The 20,381-nt window shown below is 41.1% G+C and overlaps 1 protein-coding gene across 5 annotated transcripts in view; it reads right to left on the bottom strand.

Moving 5' to 3' along the window:
- The window catches only part of GRID1 (glutamate ionotropic receptor delta type subunit 1), a 791,530-nt gene that overhangs the window by 23,055 nt on the left and 748,094 nt on the right, over positions 1-20,381 (bottom strand). The window lies entirely within an intron of this gene.

Raw genomic sequence — 20,381 nt, 5'->3', positions numbered from 1 at the left:
CACCATGCCAAACTGTAAGATTCAACAGTAAAAACCCAGACCATCTGCAGAGAAAAAGACAAATTTGCAGTCAGCAGGTGGGAGTGTGGCTGGCATGATATTTCTGGAATGGCAATTTGGTGGGGAGAAATGAATGTTTTTAAAATGTGTACATGCAGCAATTCTACCCCGTGGGATTTATCCTAAGAAATTATTCAATTTTCAAAAAATGTTTGCATAGAGATTTTTTCAGGGCAACACTGTTTAAACTAGTCAGAACTTGGAAACAACCTAAATGCTCAATAATTGGGAATCAGCTAGGTGAATGATAGTTTATTAGATGGTGGAACATTATGTTACCATTAATATGGTGCTTAAAGAGCACTGATTGTTAAGGGAAATTTCCATGAGAAAAAAGAGGCACCCCTGAGCTGTGAACCAGCCTGGGTTACTGAGTCCAACTGTATGAATTTAAATGCTAGCTCCACGCTTGCTGCCTGTGCAGACAAGTTGTTTAACATCTCTGAGTCTCAGTTCCACTGGATAAACTGGTCCCTACTTCACAGAGTCCTGATAAGGATTAAATTCCTCAATATGTGTGATGTGCTTAAGATCTTGCTTGACATATGGTAAATGCTAAATAAATAATAATCTATCTTATATTGTTTAGTGGAAAAAGAACCTATTACACTAGAGTATTGACATTGTGACTGCCTTTTAAATTATTATGTAAAACTTTATGTTTGTGAAGAATCAAAAATAAGTGCCAAATACAAGCCATGGTCATCTTTGGGAGGTGCCATATGGGTGGCTTTTGTTGGTTTTGAACATCTCTGTGTTGCCTATGTTTCCTGCAGCTCAGCAAGCCTCACCTTTTGTGATTATGGATATCGAGGCTCAGCCTCCTTCCTTGTGCACAGTGCAGCAGAAAAAGCAGGGTGCCCGTTGTCACAGCCCAGCCCTCCAGTGACCCTACTGTCTCAGCGGCTAAGAATTGTGTCCTAAAAGGACAGTTGTGAGTGGGAAATTCTCGAAGGCAAAACACTGTACCTGGCACAGCATGAGGGCTCAATGCGAGTTCCGTTTCCTGCTCCTTCCTTCAGTTCCCAGATGGTCAGGAGATCCATCTGTCAGCTGTGACTGAAGCATTTTTCCTCCACCTACTCCCCTCCTGCCAGTCACTCCCCCATCTTCACCAAGTCAGCAACACACTCTGTGTGAGTAAGCAGTGTGTGTGCATGAGTGTGTGCATGCAGAAGAGTGTGAGTGTGTGTGTGTTTGTGTGCACGAGAATCGTGTATGTGCATATGTGTAAGTGTGAGGGAGATGTGTGTGTATAGATGTGTACATGCGGATGCACATGAGAATGTATGGGTGGGTGAGTGTGTGTGCATTCAATAATACATGTTAGTGTCTATAGGTATGTATTTATGTGTATGTGTGCATGGGAATGTGTATGTGTATGGGTGTGTGAATGTGCACATGTTGGAATAATATATGTGCAGGTATGACTGTGTATATGTGTGAATGTATGTGAGGGTGTGAGAATTATGAGTGTGTGTACAGTAAGTGTGAGGGAATGTGTGTGTGAAGGTGTGTGTGTGTATATATGTGAGAATTGTATAAACATATGTAGGTTGATGAGTGTGTTTATGTGTGAGTGTATGAGTATGTGTATGATTGTGAGCACCATTGCCCCCAGGGAGGCAGCAGAGAAGAGGACTCAGGTACCAAGCTGCTGGAGAACCATGAAGGGTTCAGAAAAACTGGACCTTCAGCTGGAAATAAAGAGCCCATCTCTACAGAGAGAACAATGGAGAGAAGTGATGCAAAATCAAAATGATGTGAGGCTGTGTGGCAGACCATTGGTGGGCCCAGCTAGGAGGTTGCCAGGAAACCTGCTACCCAAAGAATGAAAGGTAAAGACTTTTTAACCAGATCAGACTCTGGACTAGCAAAAGGAGGCAAACCAGGACAGGCTCAGTCGGGGGGCAAGAGATTGCAGCTGAACTCTCCACAAATACTGAAAAAACTGCTTTCCTGAGGGTCCACAGGGCGCAAAGTTAATTTGGCTCCTGGATGCAGCCCAGAGTGAATAGGATGGGAGTGGACAATGAGTTGACACAACCAAAGGGGACCAAGGCCGTCTGGCAGTGGGAAGGCCTCTGGCTTGTGTGGCATGCAGAGCACAAACACAAGGGCAGCCCTTAGCTTTGTCATGAAAGTCCCATGACAAAGAGAGGCCGCCCATGACCTGGGCAGGAGAACCGAGAAGATGGAGGCATCCCCAGGCTACAACAGTAGGACATGGCTCCTGATGGCCAGGCGCCAGGATTTCTGCAAATGATTGCCTGTCTCATCCTGGCATTCCTGTGTCCTAGAGTAACACAGTCAATAGTGAGGAGGACAGGAGTGGATGGAGAGAATGAGAGTAATTTTGCATCTCAAAAAGGCCACCAGTCCCTTTTTTTCCATGAGTTCCTTTTCTTTGTTAAAAAATTTGTATGAATTTAAAGGGTACAAGTGCAGTTTTGTTGCATGGATATATTGCATAGTAGTGAAGTCTGGGATTTTATTGTAACCATCACCCAAATAGCCTACATTGTACCCTTTATGTAATTTCTCATCCCTTACCCCCATCCCACCCTTCCACCTTTCCAAGTCTCTAATGTCTATTATTCCACACTCAATGTCCAGGTGTACACATTATTTAGCTCCCACTTATAAGTGAGAACATGTGGTATTTGATTTTCTGTTTCTGAATTATTTCACTTAAGAGAGTGACCTCCAGTTCCATCCATGACACTGCAAAAGACATTATTTTATTCTTGCTAATGGCTGAATAATATTCCTTTGCATAAATATACATATATATATCACATTTTCTTTATCCAATCAACAGATTGGTTTCATATCTTTGCTATTGTGAATAGAGCTGCTATAAACATATAACTGAGGTTATCTTTTTGATATAATTTTCTTTGAATAGATACCCAGTAGTGAGATTGCTGGGTAGTTCTATGTTTAGTTTTTTGTGAAATCTACATACTGTTTTCCATAGAAGTTGTAGTAATTTACATTCCCACCAACGTTGTAGAAGCATTCCCTTTTCTCTGCATCCTCACTAACATCTGTTATTTTTTGTCATTTTAATAACAGCCATTCTGACTGCTGTAAGTGATATCTCACTGTTGGTCTAATTCTCTGATGACTAGTGATGTTGTGCATTTTTTTTCATATGCTTGTTGGCCATTTGTATGTCTTTGTTTGAAAAATGTCTATTCATGTCCTTTGCCCACTTTTTAATGGAGGGACAGATAGCCAGAATTTGTAAAACACTCAAACAACTCAACAACAGCAACAATAGCAGAAATGCCTTTTCTCTTATGTTATCTGCCCTTTGATTTTTTAACTTCCTTTATAGAGTCTTCAATCCCAGTTCATAGAGAGCATGGCATGGTAAGTTGGCAAGAACAAGGGTTTGGAGACCGGTAGACCAAGTCTTTCTTTAGCATTCTTGGCCAGCTATCTAAGCCCTCTGAGCTGAATGCCCTCACCTAGAAGACAGGAATAGCATGCCCACCTCACACACTTGTCACAGGAAAAGACAGTGTGGAAAGTGTCTGGTGCATTGAAGAAATGCAAACAATAACACGTTATTCTCATGATCATGACAATCATTATCAGCATTACCCTATAGCTTAAAGTTTGGATCCTGATAACAATGCGAGTGCCTTGGAATAAATAACACTTGAATTGTCCTCAACCATCAGCCTAGTAAATTAGAAAAACTGTTAGACTAGGCTGGGTCACAGTCTTGGCCCAATTACTGATTTCGTATCAATTTATAAAAATGGAAGAGGGGCACAGATGGTCCTTCAGGTCTTCTCCAGATATGGCATTCTCAAAGTCTATGCTATAGACTAGTGGTTCTCAAAGTGTGTTTTCTGGCCAAGCAGCATCAGCTCACTGAAGAACTTATAAGAAATGTAAATTATCAGGTCCCATCCCAAGACCCACTAAATAAGAGACTCTTGGAACAAGGTCCAAAATGCTATGTTTTGATAACCATTACAGGTGATCATGATGCATGCTAAAGTTGAGATGTAATGATTTAGACCTCTGGGTCAAATAATTTCTGATCTTCTCTTGAACACAGGTTTAGAAAGGGAAATAGTATTAAAGCTCCAGGGTGTTCAATTGGAGTACTGAATGGAAGAAGGGAAACCATAGAGTTGAGAGATCAAGGCTACTAAAAACAAATTTTAAAGGAAAGTCACACTGAACCTCTTCCTGAAAAGAACTGTACTTTATGCTTTACCAGCTATTTTCTTCCCTTACCATCAATTCTGTTCCCTGAATTTCTTAGAAAGTTCAGGATAAACTTCCGTAGTCCAAATTGTGTACATTTTCCACCCAAGGAAATTGAGTCTCAAAAAGAACCAAGGCCACAGAGTTTGCTATTGGCAGAGCTTCAGTTCCTCCTCAGATCTCCTTGACTGCAAATTGCCTTCCTCTCTGTCACATCAAAAGTTTAATATCAGTAGCTCCAAACAGTCACATTGAGCCCCCTGACCATCCTGTCCTCATGGTGGATTTTTTCCCCTCTTCTGCTGCCAGATTCTTATCAAGCTTTTGTTAATGACATCTGCCTGCAGCATCTGACCCTATGGAGACATTATGGCTGCATTCCCTTTTGGGGCCTCCAGCACTTTGGGGAGGAATAGTTTTATTTATTGAGCCAAAAATTGTCCTAATAAAATAAGATTTCTTATATTTTCAAGAAAAAAGAAGCTGGTTTGGTACAAAGGAAAAAGAAAAGTCCTAAGTTGGAAAAATCAATGCCTCTTTTCTCAAAATCTGAAATTGTACACTATCAGCAAAACTAGGGACTATAAACAACCTTGTCAGTAGGGCAAAGGGACACATTGATTTTCAATGATTTGTCAAAATTTTAAATTGTCCAAAGACCATGATAAACAATAATCTAATCTGAGTTATTCCATGGGAAAAATTAAGAATGACCTAAAAGAAAGAGCAAATTGGTGTGCCTAGATACAAAATAGATTACAAAGGGAAAAGAATGCAGAATGAAGAATGCCATCTCAGGAAATTGAAACAACTTATGAATACATAAATTCAGGGTACACAGACGACAAGCATACATGTGGTCAAATAGCCCATAAAACACAGGAACAGGACTGTGCATATACTCCCTGTGTGCCATGTACACACATGTACACACACACACACACACACGCACACACACAAGAATGTAAGCTTGACCATGCATGTCCTGTTTGCTCCCCTAGCATGATGTCTGGCATAGAGTTGGTGCTAAGTAAATATGTGTAAAGTGATTGAATAAAATACGAAGGGATGGCAAGTAGAATCTGGGAAGCCAGGAGCCTTGGTCTTGGCTTGACTGAGCTGCTGAATGGGGCACATGCTGTTTGCCCCTCCAGGTCTGCCCTCCACCCTTTTCCACCCTGAAGTCTCTTCCAGAGGCTTCACGGACAGCATCAATGGGCACCCTTGGCCTCAGTTTCTAAAATTGAAGAATAAATAAAATACTAATAAAACAACAATCATCACCATAAGCACCATTTGTTCAAGCAAATGTTCTCAAATTCAGAAGCCATGAGGATCACCTGGAGGGAATGTTAAAACACAGATTGCTAACCTCCCTGTTGCCCAGCTTCTAATTCTTAGCTCTGGAGTAGAGTCCAAGAAGGTACATTTCTGACAAGTTCCCACATGATGCTGGCGGTGCTGGAACAAGGCCCACCCTTTGAGAACTACACTGTTAAAATATACTTTTTAATTTTTTTTGTTGTTTTGAGATGGAGTCTTGCTCTGCCGCCCAGGCTTACTGCAACCTCCACCTCCCGGGAACAAGTGGTTCTCGTGCCTCAGCCTCCCAAGTAGCTGGGACTACAGACATGTGCCACCACACCGGACTAATTTTGGTATTTTTTTTTTAATTATTTTATTTGAAGGTGTGGGATACACGTGCAAGATGTGCAGGTTTGTTACATAGGTAAATGTGTGCCATGGTGGTTTGCTGCACCTATCAACCCATCACCTAGGTATTAAGCCTCACATGCATTAACTATTTATTCTGATGTCATCTCTCTGTCCCCCAACAGGCCCCAGTGTGTGTTGTTCCCTTCCCTGTGTCCATGTGTTCTCATTGTTCAGCTCCCACTTATGAGTGAGAACATGCAGTGTTTGGTTTTCTGTTCCTGCGTTAGTTTGCTGAGGATAATGGCTTCCAGCTTCATCCGTGTCCCTGAAAAGGACATAATCTTGTTCCTTTTTACGGCTGTAGAGTATTCCATATACAGCCATTTTATGGCTGTAGAGTATTAATTTTTGCATTTTTAGTAGAGATGGGGTTTCACCATGTTGTCCAGGCTGGTCTTGAACTCCTGACCTCAAGTGATCCTCCTGCCTCAGCCTCCCAAAGTGCTGAGATTACAGGTGTGAGCCACCATGGCTGGCTCTTTCACATCACTTCTAATCTTTACAATAACTCTGATAAGACCTGGTATTATTATTCTTATTATTCAGGAGCCCGTTAATTTGCCCAAGATCTCACAGCTGGTAAAAGATGGATACGAGAGCCAAATCCAGTTGTTTCAGACCCAAATCCCATTCTCCATTCACTATGCTATGTTGCCTTTAACTGAGCATTTGACTTTACTGAAATAAAGTTTAAGTGAGACCCATGAAACTCTACCCCGAGGCCAAGGTGGCTTTGCCGTCTGAAGCAGCTTCCTCTTAAAGTCTCTTTACCCATGAAGGGTTGCTGGGAACTGGCAACACGAACTGTGTTTGTGAGGACAGAGAAGCAAAATTGCATGCTATCCCAATTAATATTAACGAACATCCCTTCATGTGCTGGGAGACCGTCTCCAGGGGCTTATGTGGAAAAGCCTCATCCTCTAACTCCATTTGTGGCTAAGTATTCCTTTATGGCCTTTGCTAAAATGTCAGAGCTCACACAACAGCCTTGGAGCACTTTGAGGAGCTATAAAAGAGGTCACATTCTGACCAAAAAGATACAAATGGACTCTCATTCCTCACAGCTGAACAAGCTGCGGGCTCTACCTGTCGGAATTTATAGCTTTGTAAAGTCAAAAGAACCATAAAAGTTTACTGGTAGAGGGCTGGGTGAGGTGGCTCACATCTGTAATCCCAGCACTTTGGGAGGCTGAGGTGGGTGGATCACCTGAGGTCAGGAGTTCAAGATCAGCCTGACCAACATGGAGAAACCCCGTCTCTACTAAAAATACAAAATTAGCCAGGTGTGGTGGTGCATGCCTGTAATCCCAGCTACTCAGGAGGCTGAGGCAGGAGAATTGCTTGAACCCAGGAGGCGGAGGTTGCGGTGAGCCAAGATTGCACATTGCACTGTAGCCTGGGCGACAAGAGCGAAACTCCATCTCAAAAAAAAAAAGTTTTCCAGTAGAGGGGCTTTATAGGGGTAGTGGGGGAACTCCTGCACAGTCCTGATGGGGGCACTTCTCTCTCTCTCTTTCTCTCTCTCTCTCTCTCTCTCACACACACACACACACACACACATAAACAGACTACAATTTCAAAATATAGGACCCAGAGCAAATCTTAATATCCTCATGTTGTAGAGTGAAGAGACCTATCAGCTGTTTATTGGAATACCCCATCCCGGTGGAAACCACTACTTCTACCCAAATATGTTTTATCTTATTGATGATGACAAGATAATGATGACAATGATAATAATATTAGTAATAACAAAAAGACACAAAAATGGTAGAAAGAGACAGCTAATTTTCAGGAAAATAATTTAGTTTTTTGAGTTTTGCATTACTTATTTGCAAAATGGAAACACACCACAAAAGGTCCTCAATGGTGAAGATAAAGTGCATAAGCACAATGCCACACATATTAATTTATTTGTAAATGTTATTTTCTTCATTTTCTCTTCCTTTTTGCTCCTGAATAAACATTATGCCAATAAAGTGGAAATAAAAATAAGCTAAACAAAAATTGCCAACAATCTGTCTGACATCATAAATCAAAATTATTTTCATCAGAAATTTATTCTTGATTTTAATGTAATCAAATAACAAAACAATTCAGTTCAAAATGTAAAAACTTAAGTCATAAAACCCAAAGCGATAATATTCAATGGAACAAACAGAATGGAATCAGCCCACATTTACAGCCAGCACTAAGGTGAAGCGAATCAGACCTGGGTACAAAGCAAATTACAGGGCAGAGGAAATCTGAAAAAAATAAAAAAATCAGATTTAAGAGAAGTCAACATCCTCCCGCTTCCTCTAATAAAAAGTTTGAAAATAATCAAGGTTAGCATAGTGGCATGGATATTGGTTTGATTCCAGAGCTTACTCTATCAAATTATAAAAATCGTAAAAGAAAGTAATTGAAGAATTCATAATGAGATTTGCTTGGCAATGCTCAAAACCCAAAGCAGAATAATTTAATAAGGGAGGCACAGTGGGGGCTTTCCTTGATCTTTGGACTGTATTATCCCAAACCAATCATCACCAAACAGAATTAAACAGCAAGGAGTTATAAAGGGGCCAACTCAGTCAATTGTGTGGCAACTGGCTCCAGTAAGACTGACTCTGCCACCCAGGCCCAGGGCTGAGGAACACCCACCCTCCCCTGCCCCCTCCTTGCCCTTACTGCAAGTGGACCCCAGCAATTTTGCTGCTCACTCATGTTTAAGAAAGACGCATATGAATGCTATTTCTATCCACTCTCATTTCTTACTCATTGAACCTTTACTTTGATTTTTGAAAGGTTAAGAGACTTTGAGTAAGCGCTTTATCCATGCCTACCTCTGCTCTTGGCCAGCCCTGAGGACAGACAAACAAGAGGCAGGCCTCACTCTAGAGAAGCTCCAAGTCTAGCAGGGCTGTGACAGAGCAGGGCACTGAGGGTTGAATGACATCTGGTGAGGCTGCACTCTGGGATGCACTGTGTGGTAAGGGGAAACGGAAAGCCCAGGGAAGGCTCAGGAGACGTTAATGCTTCTGTTATGGCCTGAGGGATAACCAGGAACCAGCCTGGCAGGCAGAGAAAGAGACTGGTGCTCCAAGCAGTGTGCGGGAGCTGAAGTTTCATTCTGATCACGAGTTCCTTCCATTTCTGCAGAGTGTCACGGGGTAACGACAAGGGCGCTGGAGTGAGAAGAGTTCAATACTGACTCAAGCTTGATTGTCAGCAAGTCCCTTGCCCTCTTGGAACTTCAGTTTCCTCATTAATGAACTGGTTGTGCTGAACCACAATTGACTTGATGCATAGGAGAAACTTAACCTCACACCTGGTCCATGCCAGGTTTCTCTCATGGTAGCTGTTGTGATTAAATTAATCTCTTGATTGTCCAAACATTAACATAAGGCTCCAATGGAGGAAAGGAAGACCCAGGGTAAAATAAGAAAGGATACAAAAATCTTTTACTTTTGAAATAATATACTGTCCCAAGTCGGTTTTTGCCTTCTCTTCTAACTCAGTTTTAGGAGGAAAAGTGTCACATCCACTTTTACATATTAACTGAGTTCAGCACTAGTAAATGAGTTGATGAATAAATGAATGAATAAATGGATAAAAGACAAAATAATTCACAGAGTAAATCACTGCAGAAATCTATATTTAAGGAAGAAATTTACATGTCCATCACTTCTGATTATTGAAAAACCATAGACCTCTAAACATGATCTTATTCAATTTCCCCAATTAGCCACAATTTATAATGGCAACGCTCAGGAAAAAAAAGATTGAAAAGAAAATGATTGCTGTTCCACTGTAGTCCCCAGAATTATAAAGCAAAATAAAGCAAAAATACATGCATACACAAATACCTATGTACAAATATAAACAGAAAAAGAAACAAAAAATCACAATGAAAGATATGAGAAAGTAGAAAAATACTAATTTATTTTTTAAATCTTAAGATAAATCACAAGGAGTTGATGAAAAAAAATCCACTGACAAATAAATATTCTTTTGATCCCAAAACTAATAATGTAATTCATTCAAAGCCCTGCTTTTGGTAATATTCAGTAATATTTCGTCAAGGGCTTTAAATGTTTATATCCTTTTTGACACCATAATTCTACTTTTGAGAATTAGACCTACAGAAATAAATGTAGTAACTGAAAAACATTAGGCATAAAATTACAATGTTATTTATAACTGTAAACAACTGGAAATGACCCAAATGGCAATCAACAAGGGAATGTTTAAATAAAATTTTTATATCAATTTACATCTATTTGATAAAATACTAATTAGTAACTAATTTTTATAAAGTTTTACCACATTGTCAGAAAAATCTTTTTTATAAAGTTTTACCACATTGTCAGAAAAAAAGCAGGATGAAATATTTTTATAAGATTATAATTATATAAAACTCGTAGAAATTCTAAAAAGACTAGACAGACATATACAAGAGGATTCCTGGAACTGCATTTAGGTGGTGAAAAAAGAAATATTTTAAACTTTTCTTAACGGGAACTTATTACATGTAAATCATAAATGTATAACCTAAAGATTTCCTCTCAAAACTGCTTATTATTTTAAAAGATGATACGGACTGGGGGAGATTTGAGTGGATCTGCCGCTGGGTGGACGGCAGAGTCAAAGCATGTGAAAAAGGTTTAGGCATGTTTTAATTGGCCAAGGCCTATAGAACTCAGGAGGCTGAAGCCCAAGACCATGGGAAGCATATTGAAGACAGCAACTGTGAAGCAGTGAAAAGACCACTGCCCTCATTCTCCTACAAGGAAGCTACACATTTAGTAGAAATAAACTACTACTAAAGCTACACATTTAGTAGAAATAAATGTAGGTTTTGTTCACATGGAGTTCAACTGCTTTTTCCTGCCTCTCTAATTTCCTTTATCTTCCTGTACCTTTTATTTCTTGCTTGCCATTTTGCTCTCACATTCTCACACTTTTATCTTCAAATCAGAAAAGGAGTTGAGGCTTATAGATTATAAAATATGTGTTCCTAACATGACTATCTTGGAAAGCTTCTTCTAACTTCACTAAGCAGAAAGTATCCCCACTCTGGGCATCCATATTCTTTCCCACATTAAATCAATTGCAGCCATTTGCTGTCCTCTAGAACTTAATTCCTTGACAAAAAGATTAAGTCTGAGACTTCGTATTTTGAACTAGGTGATAATGAATACACAACTTATAAAAATTCACAGGGTGGGGTTAAAACAGTGTTTAGAGGGAAGTTAATAGCTCTAATACTTATATTAGGAAAGAAAACAAGTGTAAAATTAATGATATAAGTTTTAACATTAAGAATCTAGAAGAGGTAAGATAAAATTATAACCAAAGTAAAATAGAAGAAAATATTTTATGCACAAAAAAGTTGAAATCAATAAAATATAAAAACAACAGTGAAAATCAGTGAAGACAGAAGTTGGTACTTTTGAACAGAAAAACCATGCTCATAGATTGGAAGATTCAGTATTATAAAAATATAAGTTTTCCATGAAATGATCCTTATATTAAATGTAATAACGATCAAAATCTCCACAGGCATTTTTGAAGAAATTGACAAAATGATTCTAAAATTCAAGTGGAAATGTAAAGAATCTGAAATTGCCCAATCTTGCAAAAGAAGAACGAAGTTGAAAGACTTACAATACCTGATTTAAAGAATTATTTTAAAACTTCAATAATCAAGATTTTTTTATTGGCATAAGAATAGTTATATGGATCAATGGAACAGAATAGACAGAATAGAGAGTCCAGAAATAGACCAACACATACATGGCCAGTTGACTGTCAATCAAGGCATGTAGTCAATTGATTAAATACAAATTATTTTAATAATGGTGATAGGTCAATAGAATAAAATGAATAGACAAGTTACAGACTAAGAATTATATTTGTAGTACCTACATTTGATCGAGGACTTCTATCCAGAATATATAAATTAATGAATATAAATCAGCAATGAGAAGATGGAAAACTCAATAAATATTAACAAAAGACTTAAGCACACATTTTATTAAAGAAGATACATGGATGGCCAATAAGCACATGAAAAGATGCTCAGCATCACTAGTCCCCAAAGAGAAGCAAATTAAAATAATAATCAGATTTCTGTTCATACCCACTAAATTGGCTGCAACCAAAAATACTGGCAACACTAGTGCAGGATAGGACATTCAGCAACTGAGACGTGCAAGTATGTAAGGAGTATATTACCAGAGGTGATGCAAAGTAGCATAACCACATAGGAGGTAGTTAGACAGTTTCATAATGACCCAGGAATTTCACCCTTTCAAATTTAGCAAAGAAAAATGGAGAGATATCTCAACAAAGTACTTGTATAATATTGTTCATATTGTCATATTTATGGTAGCCCTGAATTGGCAACAACTACAATGTATGTTAATTGGAGAATAAATAAACAAATCAAGGTTTATTCATACAACAGAATATCATTCACACACACACACAAAAAGAAGTACTGATATGCACAACTCCATGAGTAAATCTCATATACATTTTGTTGGGTGAGAGAAGGAAACACAAATACATATATTCTGTATGATTCCATTCATATAAACTACAAGAGCAGGTAAATTTAATGTGTGGTACTACAAATCTGCAAGCAGTTATCTCTGCGGATGAGGAGAAGTGTCTAGAAAGTGACAAAAGAAAAGTTTTGTAGGTGATGGAAATAGGTATCTTGTTTTGGGTGATTACAGAATTGCATAAATTGTCTAAACTCATGAAATAGACACTATATGTGTATTTCAATTACACTTCATAAAAGACTAAAGGCTGTTGCCTTTTTAAAAAATCTTTTTCATGGTGGCTCACGCCTGTAATCCCAGCACTTTGGGAGGCCGAGGCAGGCAGATCACCCGAGGTCGGGAGTTTGAGACCAGCCTGTCCAACATGGAGAAACCCCGTCTCTACTAAAAATACAAAATTAGCCGGGCATGGTGGCACATGCCTGTAATCCCCACTACTCAGGAGGCTGAGGCAGGAGAATCGCTTGAACCTGGGAGGCGGAGGTTGTGGTGAGCTGAGATCGCCATTGCACTCCAACCTGGGCAACAAGAGCAAAACTCCATCTCAGAAATAAATAAATAAATAAAATCTTTTTCTAACATATAGTAGATGCTAAGATAGTTTGCTGATGCCTGCTGAACATATACCTTGTGCTACAATCCACACTGGATGCTTTAGACCCTATACATTGGTATACTTGCAACTAATCCGGACAGACCTTCCGCAAGTATCACAGATGGCACAGAAAGGTGAACACTTGTTCAAAGCCGCAGACTAGGTTGAGCATAAGATTTAAACACACATTTTCTAACTCCTAAAAGGAAGATGCTACTCAAACTACATTTCTTGAATGGATGAGTAAGTTCATAAATGAATGAATAAAGAGAAGAGAGCATACAAGTTGCAAAATAGATATAGGGTCTTTTGAGCAGGTACAGAAGATACAGAGATGAATGATTATCCAATGTGAGTGGCTGAGAGGGAAGGAGGCTTACAAAATCCCCAATCCATACTCACTTGGAAGCAGAGAAAGAACAGAATTTCTTGGATCATGGCTACAGGGCTCTTGCTGTTGTAGAGAGCAGTATTTTTGCTTTGCACTACACAGGGCTATCTAGTCTACATCCCCTTCCATCATCTTGGTCAAACTCTCTTGATCTTTGAATCTAGCATCCCAAAAGTGCAAAGAAATGCCCACCCATATAAGCCTCGCCCTACTCCTCAGTAGGAATTTCCAGCATGCCATGGAACCAGGAGCTGCCACATATGAGGCCACCTTCCTCACCTTGCCCTTTCCAAATGGAGGGTTATCTGGGTGCCAAAGTTCCTGATCCTACTGTGGAAGACTGCCATCCTTCTAGGGATCAGCTTCTCTGCCACAGGTGTAGTCCCTGACACTAAGCAGAGATTGTGTGCAAGGAGAGCAACCCTGTTACAGAGCAGAAAGGAAGAGAAGAGAAAGGGAACAAATGTTGGTGCTAAGAGGTGATGCCCACATGCAATCTAGTGCAAGAGCAAGCATTAGACCAGGGGTAGAAATAAGATTTGTGGGCCCATTTTCTTCCTGCATTTGCATTCACACTTTATGACTTCAGCTATATTTACTGAGAGGAAAACACCACCTTTTGTTATCACCAAATGCTGGCCTAAAAAGATACTTCCCTCTGAAAAATACTATCTCCAGCCACAGGGTCTGAAACAAGATACTCGTCTATTTATTCAAAGGACTGAATGAGCTGTGAAGATTGACATTTAAACTATTAATGCTATATTCTATTTGACAGTGTTATTAAATATTAGGTCTGATTTATGGAAAGGCTTAATCAATTGGTGATCCAGGTCAGCCCTGGCACTGGGCAGAAATTGGGTTATGCTGGATTTTGCTTGATGAAGTTGATCAAGCTAAAGAAAAAAAAATCCCATCAGCAATATTAAAGTCTGACTTCATGTGATGAGGTTATTATCATATAAATTTGAACCATTTGCCAGGCCAATTCTGCATCTCCAAGTTTCTGTAATGGATATTTTAATAGTTTGAAAATCAAAAGATAAAGTCACAGACTTCAATAACCTTTGCTATGACACAGGGAAGGAGCAGTATAGCTGCTAAACATGGGAGTCAGGCATATATCTTGCTACTTTGGTGTCAGAGAGGGAAGGAAATAAAGGCACAAGCAAAATGTACACATGGGGGTGGAAACACACTGAGGTGTAGAAAAGATGAGATTACCACCCCATGGGAAGAGGCATGAGTGGAATGAGGTTTTGGTGGCCATGCCACTAATTACTCACATCTGTGTGAACCTTAGCCAAGTCACTTAGTTTCTCTGAGGCTCAGGTCCAGTTTCTACATCTTGGAGATAATAATCAGGTAGTCGGTTTCAGATTAAAGTATGAATGCATGTAAATGATCTGGCCCAGTGCCTGGGATGTAGAGATTGCTCAATAGATTTCAGAGGGAGACCAGGCCAGACCAGCAGTAAAGCTGGGTCTCAGCGCCGTGAGGGAGAAGTTTCTAGGCCACCAGAGACAGACCTAGAGGACAAAAAGGGGCAGAGCCCAGATGTTATTCGATGGTGCAGAGCTGGATGATGCACTACTAGAGGCACCTATGAGCTGTTAAATGGTGCAGAGCTGCAGCAGAAGCTTCTTAGTAGAGATGCCTGTGCACTATTTGATTACATAGAGTTAGAGGATATGCTACCTACTAATGGTGCCTGTGTGCTATGAGATGATGCACAGCTACAGGCAATGTCCCTGGGTTGCCTCTGTCTAGACAAGGAGTCCTCAAACTTTTTCTATAAAGGGCCAGATAATAGATATTTTAGGCTTTGTGGGCCATATATCTTTATCATGACTACGCAACTCTGCTGAAATAGGAGGAAAACATGTAAATAAATGAGTTGGGCTGTTTTCCAATAAACCTTTATAAAAACAAGCTATAGGTCAGATTTGAACAGGAGTCAGAGTTTGCCAATCCTTGGTCTAGTCTTTCCTTAGGCCTGATAGGTGCATGTGGCTGAGAGAAATGGAAGCAGCCTCTCTCCTCTCTCTTTGTGACACATCTTTCAGGACCAGGAAAATCTTCTCCCTTACAGAAGATTATCAAGAGACAAGCCTGACAGGAACCCTGGAGCTGTTTCTCTTGTCCCTTCCACCATGAAATCTAAAGAGGGTAACCTGCTAACTGATGACAGGAATCTTGTCTCCGATTTATCTGCCTCTGCTCAGTCAGACAGCAAACAGATGACTCATTCAGGAACAATCCTGTATTTATTGAGACTTACTGGGTGCCAGGCAGGTTTGTTGTGAAAATGGTGTGTTGTCGTCTCTTAATAAATAAAAATTCCCTCCCGTTCCAAATTCTTTCATATTTGCCTCATCAAAGCCTGACAAGGTCTCACTTGTCCTTATCTTAGTGGCCACTGGCATGGTAAATCCTTTATTTGCATCTTTTGCTACCGATTTTTTAACATTATTGTATTCATGAGTAAGACTCTATTTCCAGAGGGTTAGCGATTTCCTAAGTGCCACCAGTGGACAAGGAGTAGCTAGAAAAATAAGGAGGTGTTTCTCTAATGACTCATCTCCAGGTTTATTACCCTCCAGAGGCTCAATGGTGTGTGTTGGCATGAAGGAGTGGATCCCAGAGGTGAGCCAACCACGACATAACCCTTCTCCATTTCTGATACCGTGGACAAGTGATCACTCTAAACAATTCCCCACCTAAATTGGTTTCATGTCATTAAAAGGCTTAGGACTCCCAAGGAGAAAATAACAGCAGCTCTCCAGGGTCACCATCCATACCAACCTCCTTGACTTTTGCAGCAATTAGACATTGCTCCACTACAAAACACTCCCTGAAAATGGAGCTGAGTCACCAAAGAGCGACTGAAAATCAGAAGTGTGATTATCTGTCAATTGCTAAATAAGCTTCCAGGAGAAGCCCCTCGGTGGGCTTCTCCTCACCTTTGCCAGGCTGCCTACACTGCATGGCAGCAGACTCTGTTTGGGATTTGGAGAGGCTGTTCCTCCCTGAATACTAGGCCCCTAATGCCCTACTTGCTGGATTTGTTCTGTAGTTTCTGGATTCGAGTCGTCATCCTCACTTAGGGCACAGCCATCTCCAGACTGGTCTGCTCTCTGGGCTCAGGGATTCACAAGGTTACTGAAGCCATAGTCTGGGGGCAGGGAGCAGAGGGGCCACTCCATAGGAGTAGGGAAGAGGACAGATTTCAGACAAGCATTTAAGTCCAGTAGTCATCCAAACAGGCACACGAAGAAGGAGGATTTGAGAGTAAATCTGAACTTTTCTTCCAGTAAAAAAAATGCAGCACACTTCATTGTCTGACAATACTATAAACTCACTTTTATGACACTAGTTGTAAAACCCTTAGCATTTGTCTAGTGCTGGCAGTCAGTTTTTTTTTTTTTCTTAGAGATCCAAATGCAAGAGAGAGATTTGTGATCCCAAAGCCAACTTGGGGTTCATCAAATGAAGGTATCATAAAACTAATCCATCCTATGTACTAAAAAAGATTAAATTCTATACCATGAAATGATAGGCATTGATAAGAAATACTTTGTTTGCGCCCTTTGCTACTGATTTTTTAACATTGTTGTATTCATGAGTAAGACTAAATATCACCAGACGGTGAGTGGTTTCCTAAGTGCCGTCAATGGATAAGGGGTAGCTAGAACAATGATGAGGTGTTTCTCTAATGACTCATCTCCAGGTTTATCACCATCCAGAGGGCTCAATGGTGTGTGTTGGCCTTTCTGAGGCATAAGCAGGCACATGTTGCCTGCAAAGAGGGAAGGGGTGGGTACTTGTGAGGAGCCCAGCACTGCCTTGCTTGGTCTGGACTTCTGCATTTGGAAGAGTAGGGAGGTGAGCAGAATGAGATTAATGACAACCATTGCTTCAGGATACCCATACATTTCTCCAGGAATGGCTCACTTTTTGAATTAACTCATTAACTAATTTTCTAAAATCTCCTGCTAATCTAAACCTAACACCAACCCTGACTTACCAACAATGTCTTTCTCTCTTCCCTGCTACTCTGGCTCTCCCACCTGTAGAAACTACTGTGGTGAATCTTGTATTTTATCATTGCTTTGGATGTGTATGTGTATATTTTATACATTTTTAAGAGGGTATAATATTCTGTGTTACCTTCTATTAGTTGACCCGTATGAAATTGCCTTAATGTTTTATTTTACTCAATATTATTCTGCTAAGATTCATCCATTTCATTGTAGACAACATCTTTCTTTATATTGTTAATGGTCATTTGGATCGTTTCCAGGGTTTTGGTTCTACAGGAAGTGCTACTATGGCCTTTCTTGTCTCCAAAAGTGCATGTGGACATTTATTTTGGGTGGATACATTGGAGTGTAATTGCTGGGCCATACGGTGCGTAAGTGTCCCATTTTATAAGAAAATGCTAAGCTCTTCTCCAAAGTGATTGTACTGAGCACACCCCCATCAGCAATTACCAACTGTTACTCCACGTCTTCTTCACCATCTCTCATTTTGTGCCAAACTAATTGGTGTAAAATGATATAATCTTTATGGTCTTGATTTGCATTTCACAGATCACTAATAATTTTGAACATCTCTTCATTTGATTACTGGCCATTTGTGTTGCCTCTTCTGTGGAAGGCCTGTGCAAGCCTCTTGCCATTTTTCTATTAAGTTGTTTGAGCTTTTCTTATTGATATATTCTTGACAGTAATCTTGCATTGGTTATATGTATTGTAAATATCCCCTCCCAGTGTGTGACTTCCCTTTCTATTTTATTTAAAGTGGCTTGTAATGAATAGAACTTTAACAAAGTCAAAAGTAGCTATCTTTTTTTTTTCTAAGCAGTGCTCTTTTTTAGCATTATGCAATGAATCTTCATAAGACCCTGTGTGGATGACAGTATTGGCTCTCTCTGAGAGTCAAAGAAAGCCAGGAAAGGGAACGCGAAGGCCATTTGGCCCAGGCCTCACATGCACAAAAGGCCTTAAATCAACATTGTGTTCATTATCTTCAAATGAGGTCACCTACAGCCACAAAGATTCACTGTCAGGGATGAAAGAAGACCCTGCAGCTTAAGGCTAGAGCACCATCCTTTGCGGTGCAGTGAGAACTACGAGGTTTTAATAAATCTTGTAAGCATGAGAATAGCACAGTTACACTGCATTCTATTGTTATTGTCAAAGTATCACTTTGTTAAATCTAAACATTCAAAATTTATCGTGATATGTATTTTCAGATCATTTAAGTCTCTAAGGAGACCCCCAAATGGAAAGTTGCCCAGGTCTTTCTCAAATCCAAGAGTTCCCAGACAAGGAGACTGGTGTGCTCCACTTCACAATGTTGGTAACTTAAGAAACTGGAATTCACACCTAAATGTGTCAAGCTCCAGAGCCTAGACATCTTCTGCTGTTCAATGTGGCTAAATGGCAACGAAAAATCATCCTGAGCATGGGATCCTGTACAAGTCATCCTGTGCACGACCATCTTCCCAGTGGGCCTCACTCCACACGGCACCACAGCTAGGTGCCCCAGCCTGTCACGGGATAGAGGCTGCACTCTGCCTGATGCCCATGTGTTTCCAAAGCAAAGGGGGACTCAGGCCTCTCTCCCTTGACCCCTCTGGGGCACATCAGGGAGGGGCTGGCAGATTGCTGAGGACCATGAAGGGCAGGACGGTGGGCTTTACTGGCCCCAGAGCTTGCCCCAGGCTGTCTTAACATCCACTGCTCTCTGCAGAAAGGCCAAGAAGTCACTGGAGTGGCTGGGGGGCAGCACAGGGATGAGTGAGTGTGTGTGTGTGTGTGCACGCATGTAGGTGGTGGGGGCAAGTTGTGAGTGCGCCTGTGAGGGTATGCATGAGGAGACTCCACAGAGGTGGCAGGATGGGTCTGGGAGGGAAAGGATGGGAGGAGAAACTGAGGCAGCCAGTCTGCTCAGAGAGGCAGTGGTGCTGGCCAGGGGGCTATACATGTCTCTCTCCCCATTCTCTAATGACCTCTGGACAGTATCCACTGCATGTGGGTTTCACTGGACAGAAGGACCCCATCACCAGCAGCAAAATCATAACACCTGCCTTCATCCCACCACATTCTTCTTCATTGACCTCCAAGGGCTCTACAGCTGCACGTGGTGGATAAATGCCAGTTCCCCAACTTGGAACCCAAGGAGTCATGAGTCAGAGCCACCCGATCCTCAGCTGTATAAGAGGATAATGCTGAATTCAAGTCATTGTGGGAAATTGACTGAATGAGCAACATCTAACAATGCTGAAGAGCATCATGGCCTTTCTCCTCCCTTCTTCCCTCTGGCACGGGTATCTTCCCACCTGGCCTCCAAAGGCTTTGCCCGGTAAGGCTCTCTGCCCTTATCCCCATCTCTGAGGCACAACTCTTCTCGCGGTACGGCCACAGAGATGAGCCCAGGCCACCTGGCTGACCCTTTCCCCCTTTCCCCATATGCAGACTTCCTCAACCAGACCCCCAAGCTAACCACAGTGGGCCCACCCTCTCCCCAACACCCTCCCTTCACTCCTGCAACTCTCGCTTGGTACTCTGCTACTGCTTTTGCCAAGTGTTCTCACCTCAGGTGGACAGGCCTCTCTGTGCCACCCTCCTATGAGTCCATGAGGAGGGTGGGCCAAAAGTCAGGCTTAATCTGCCTGCTCCTCCCCAGCCAGCACCACTCTGCAAACTTGGAAGGTCCATAAGAAGCAGCTGCTCTGCTTCTGCTGCCCAGAAAGGGCATCCACCTAAAGAACGTGTGCGATGGATCGCCTTGCAGGTAACAGGGCTGCTCAGAGGCAGATGCCCCTGGA

This window comes from Pongo pygmaeus, chromosome 8 (assembly GCF_028885625.2).
Source record: "Pongo pygmaeus isolate AG05252 chromosome 8, NHGRI_mPonPyg2-v2.0_pri, whole genome shotgun sequence".
Taxonomy (NCBI): Eukaryota; Metazoa; Chordata; class Mammalia; order Primates; family Hominidae; genus Pongo; species Pongo pygmaeus.
Note: the sequence above shows the minus strand (reverse complement) of the source record. Positions and strands in the feature narration are given on the sequence as shown.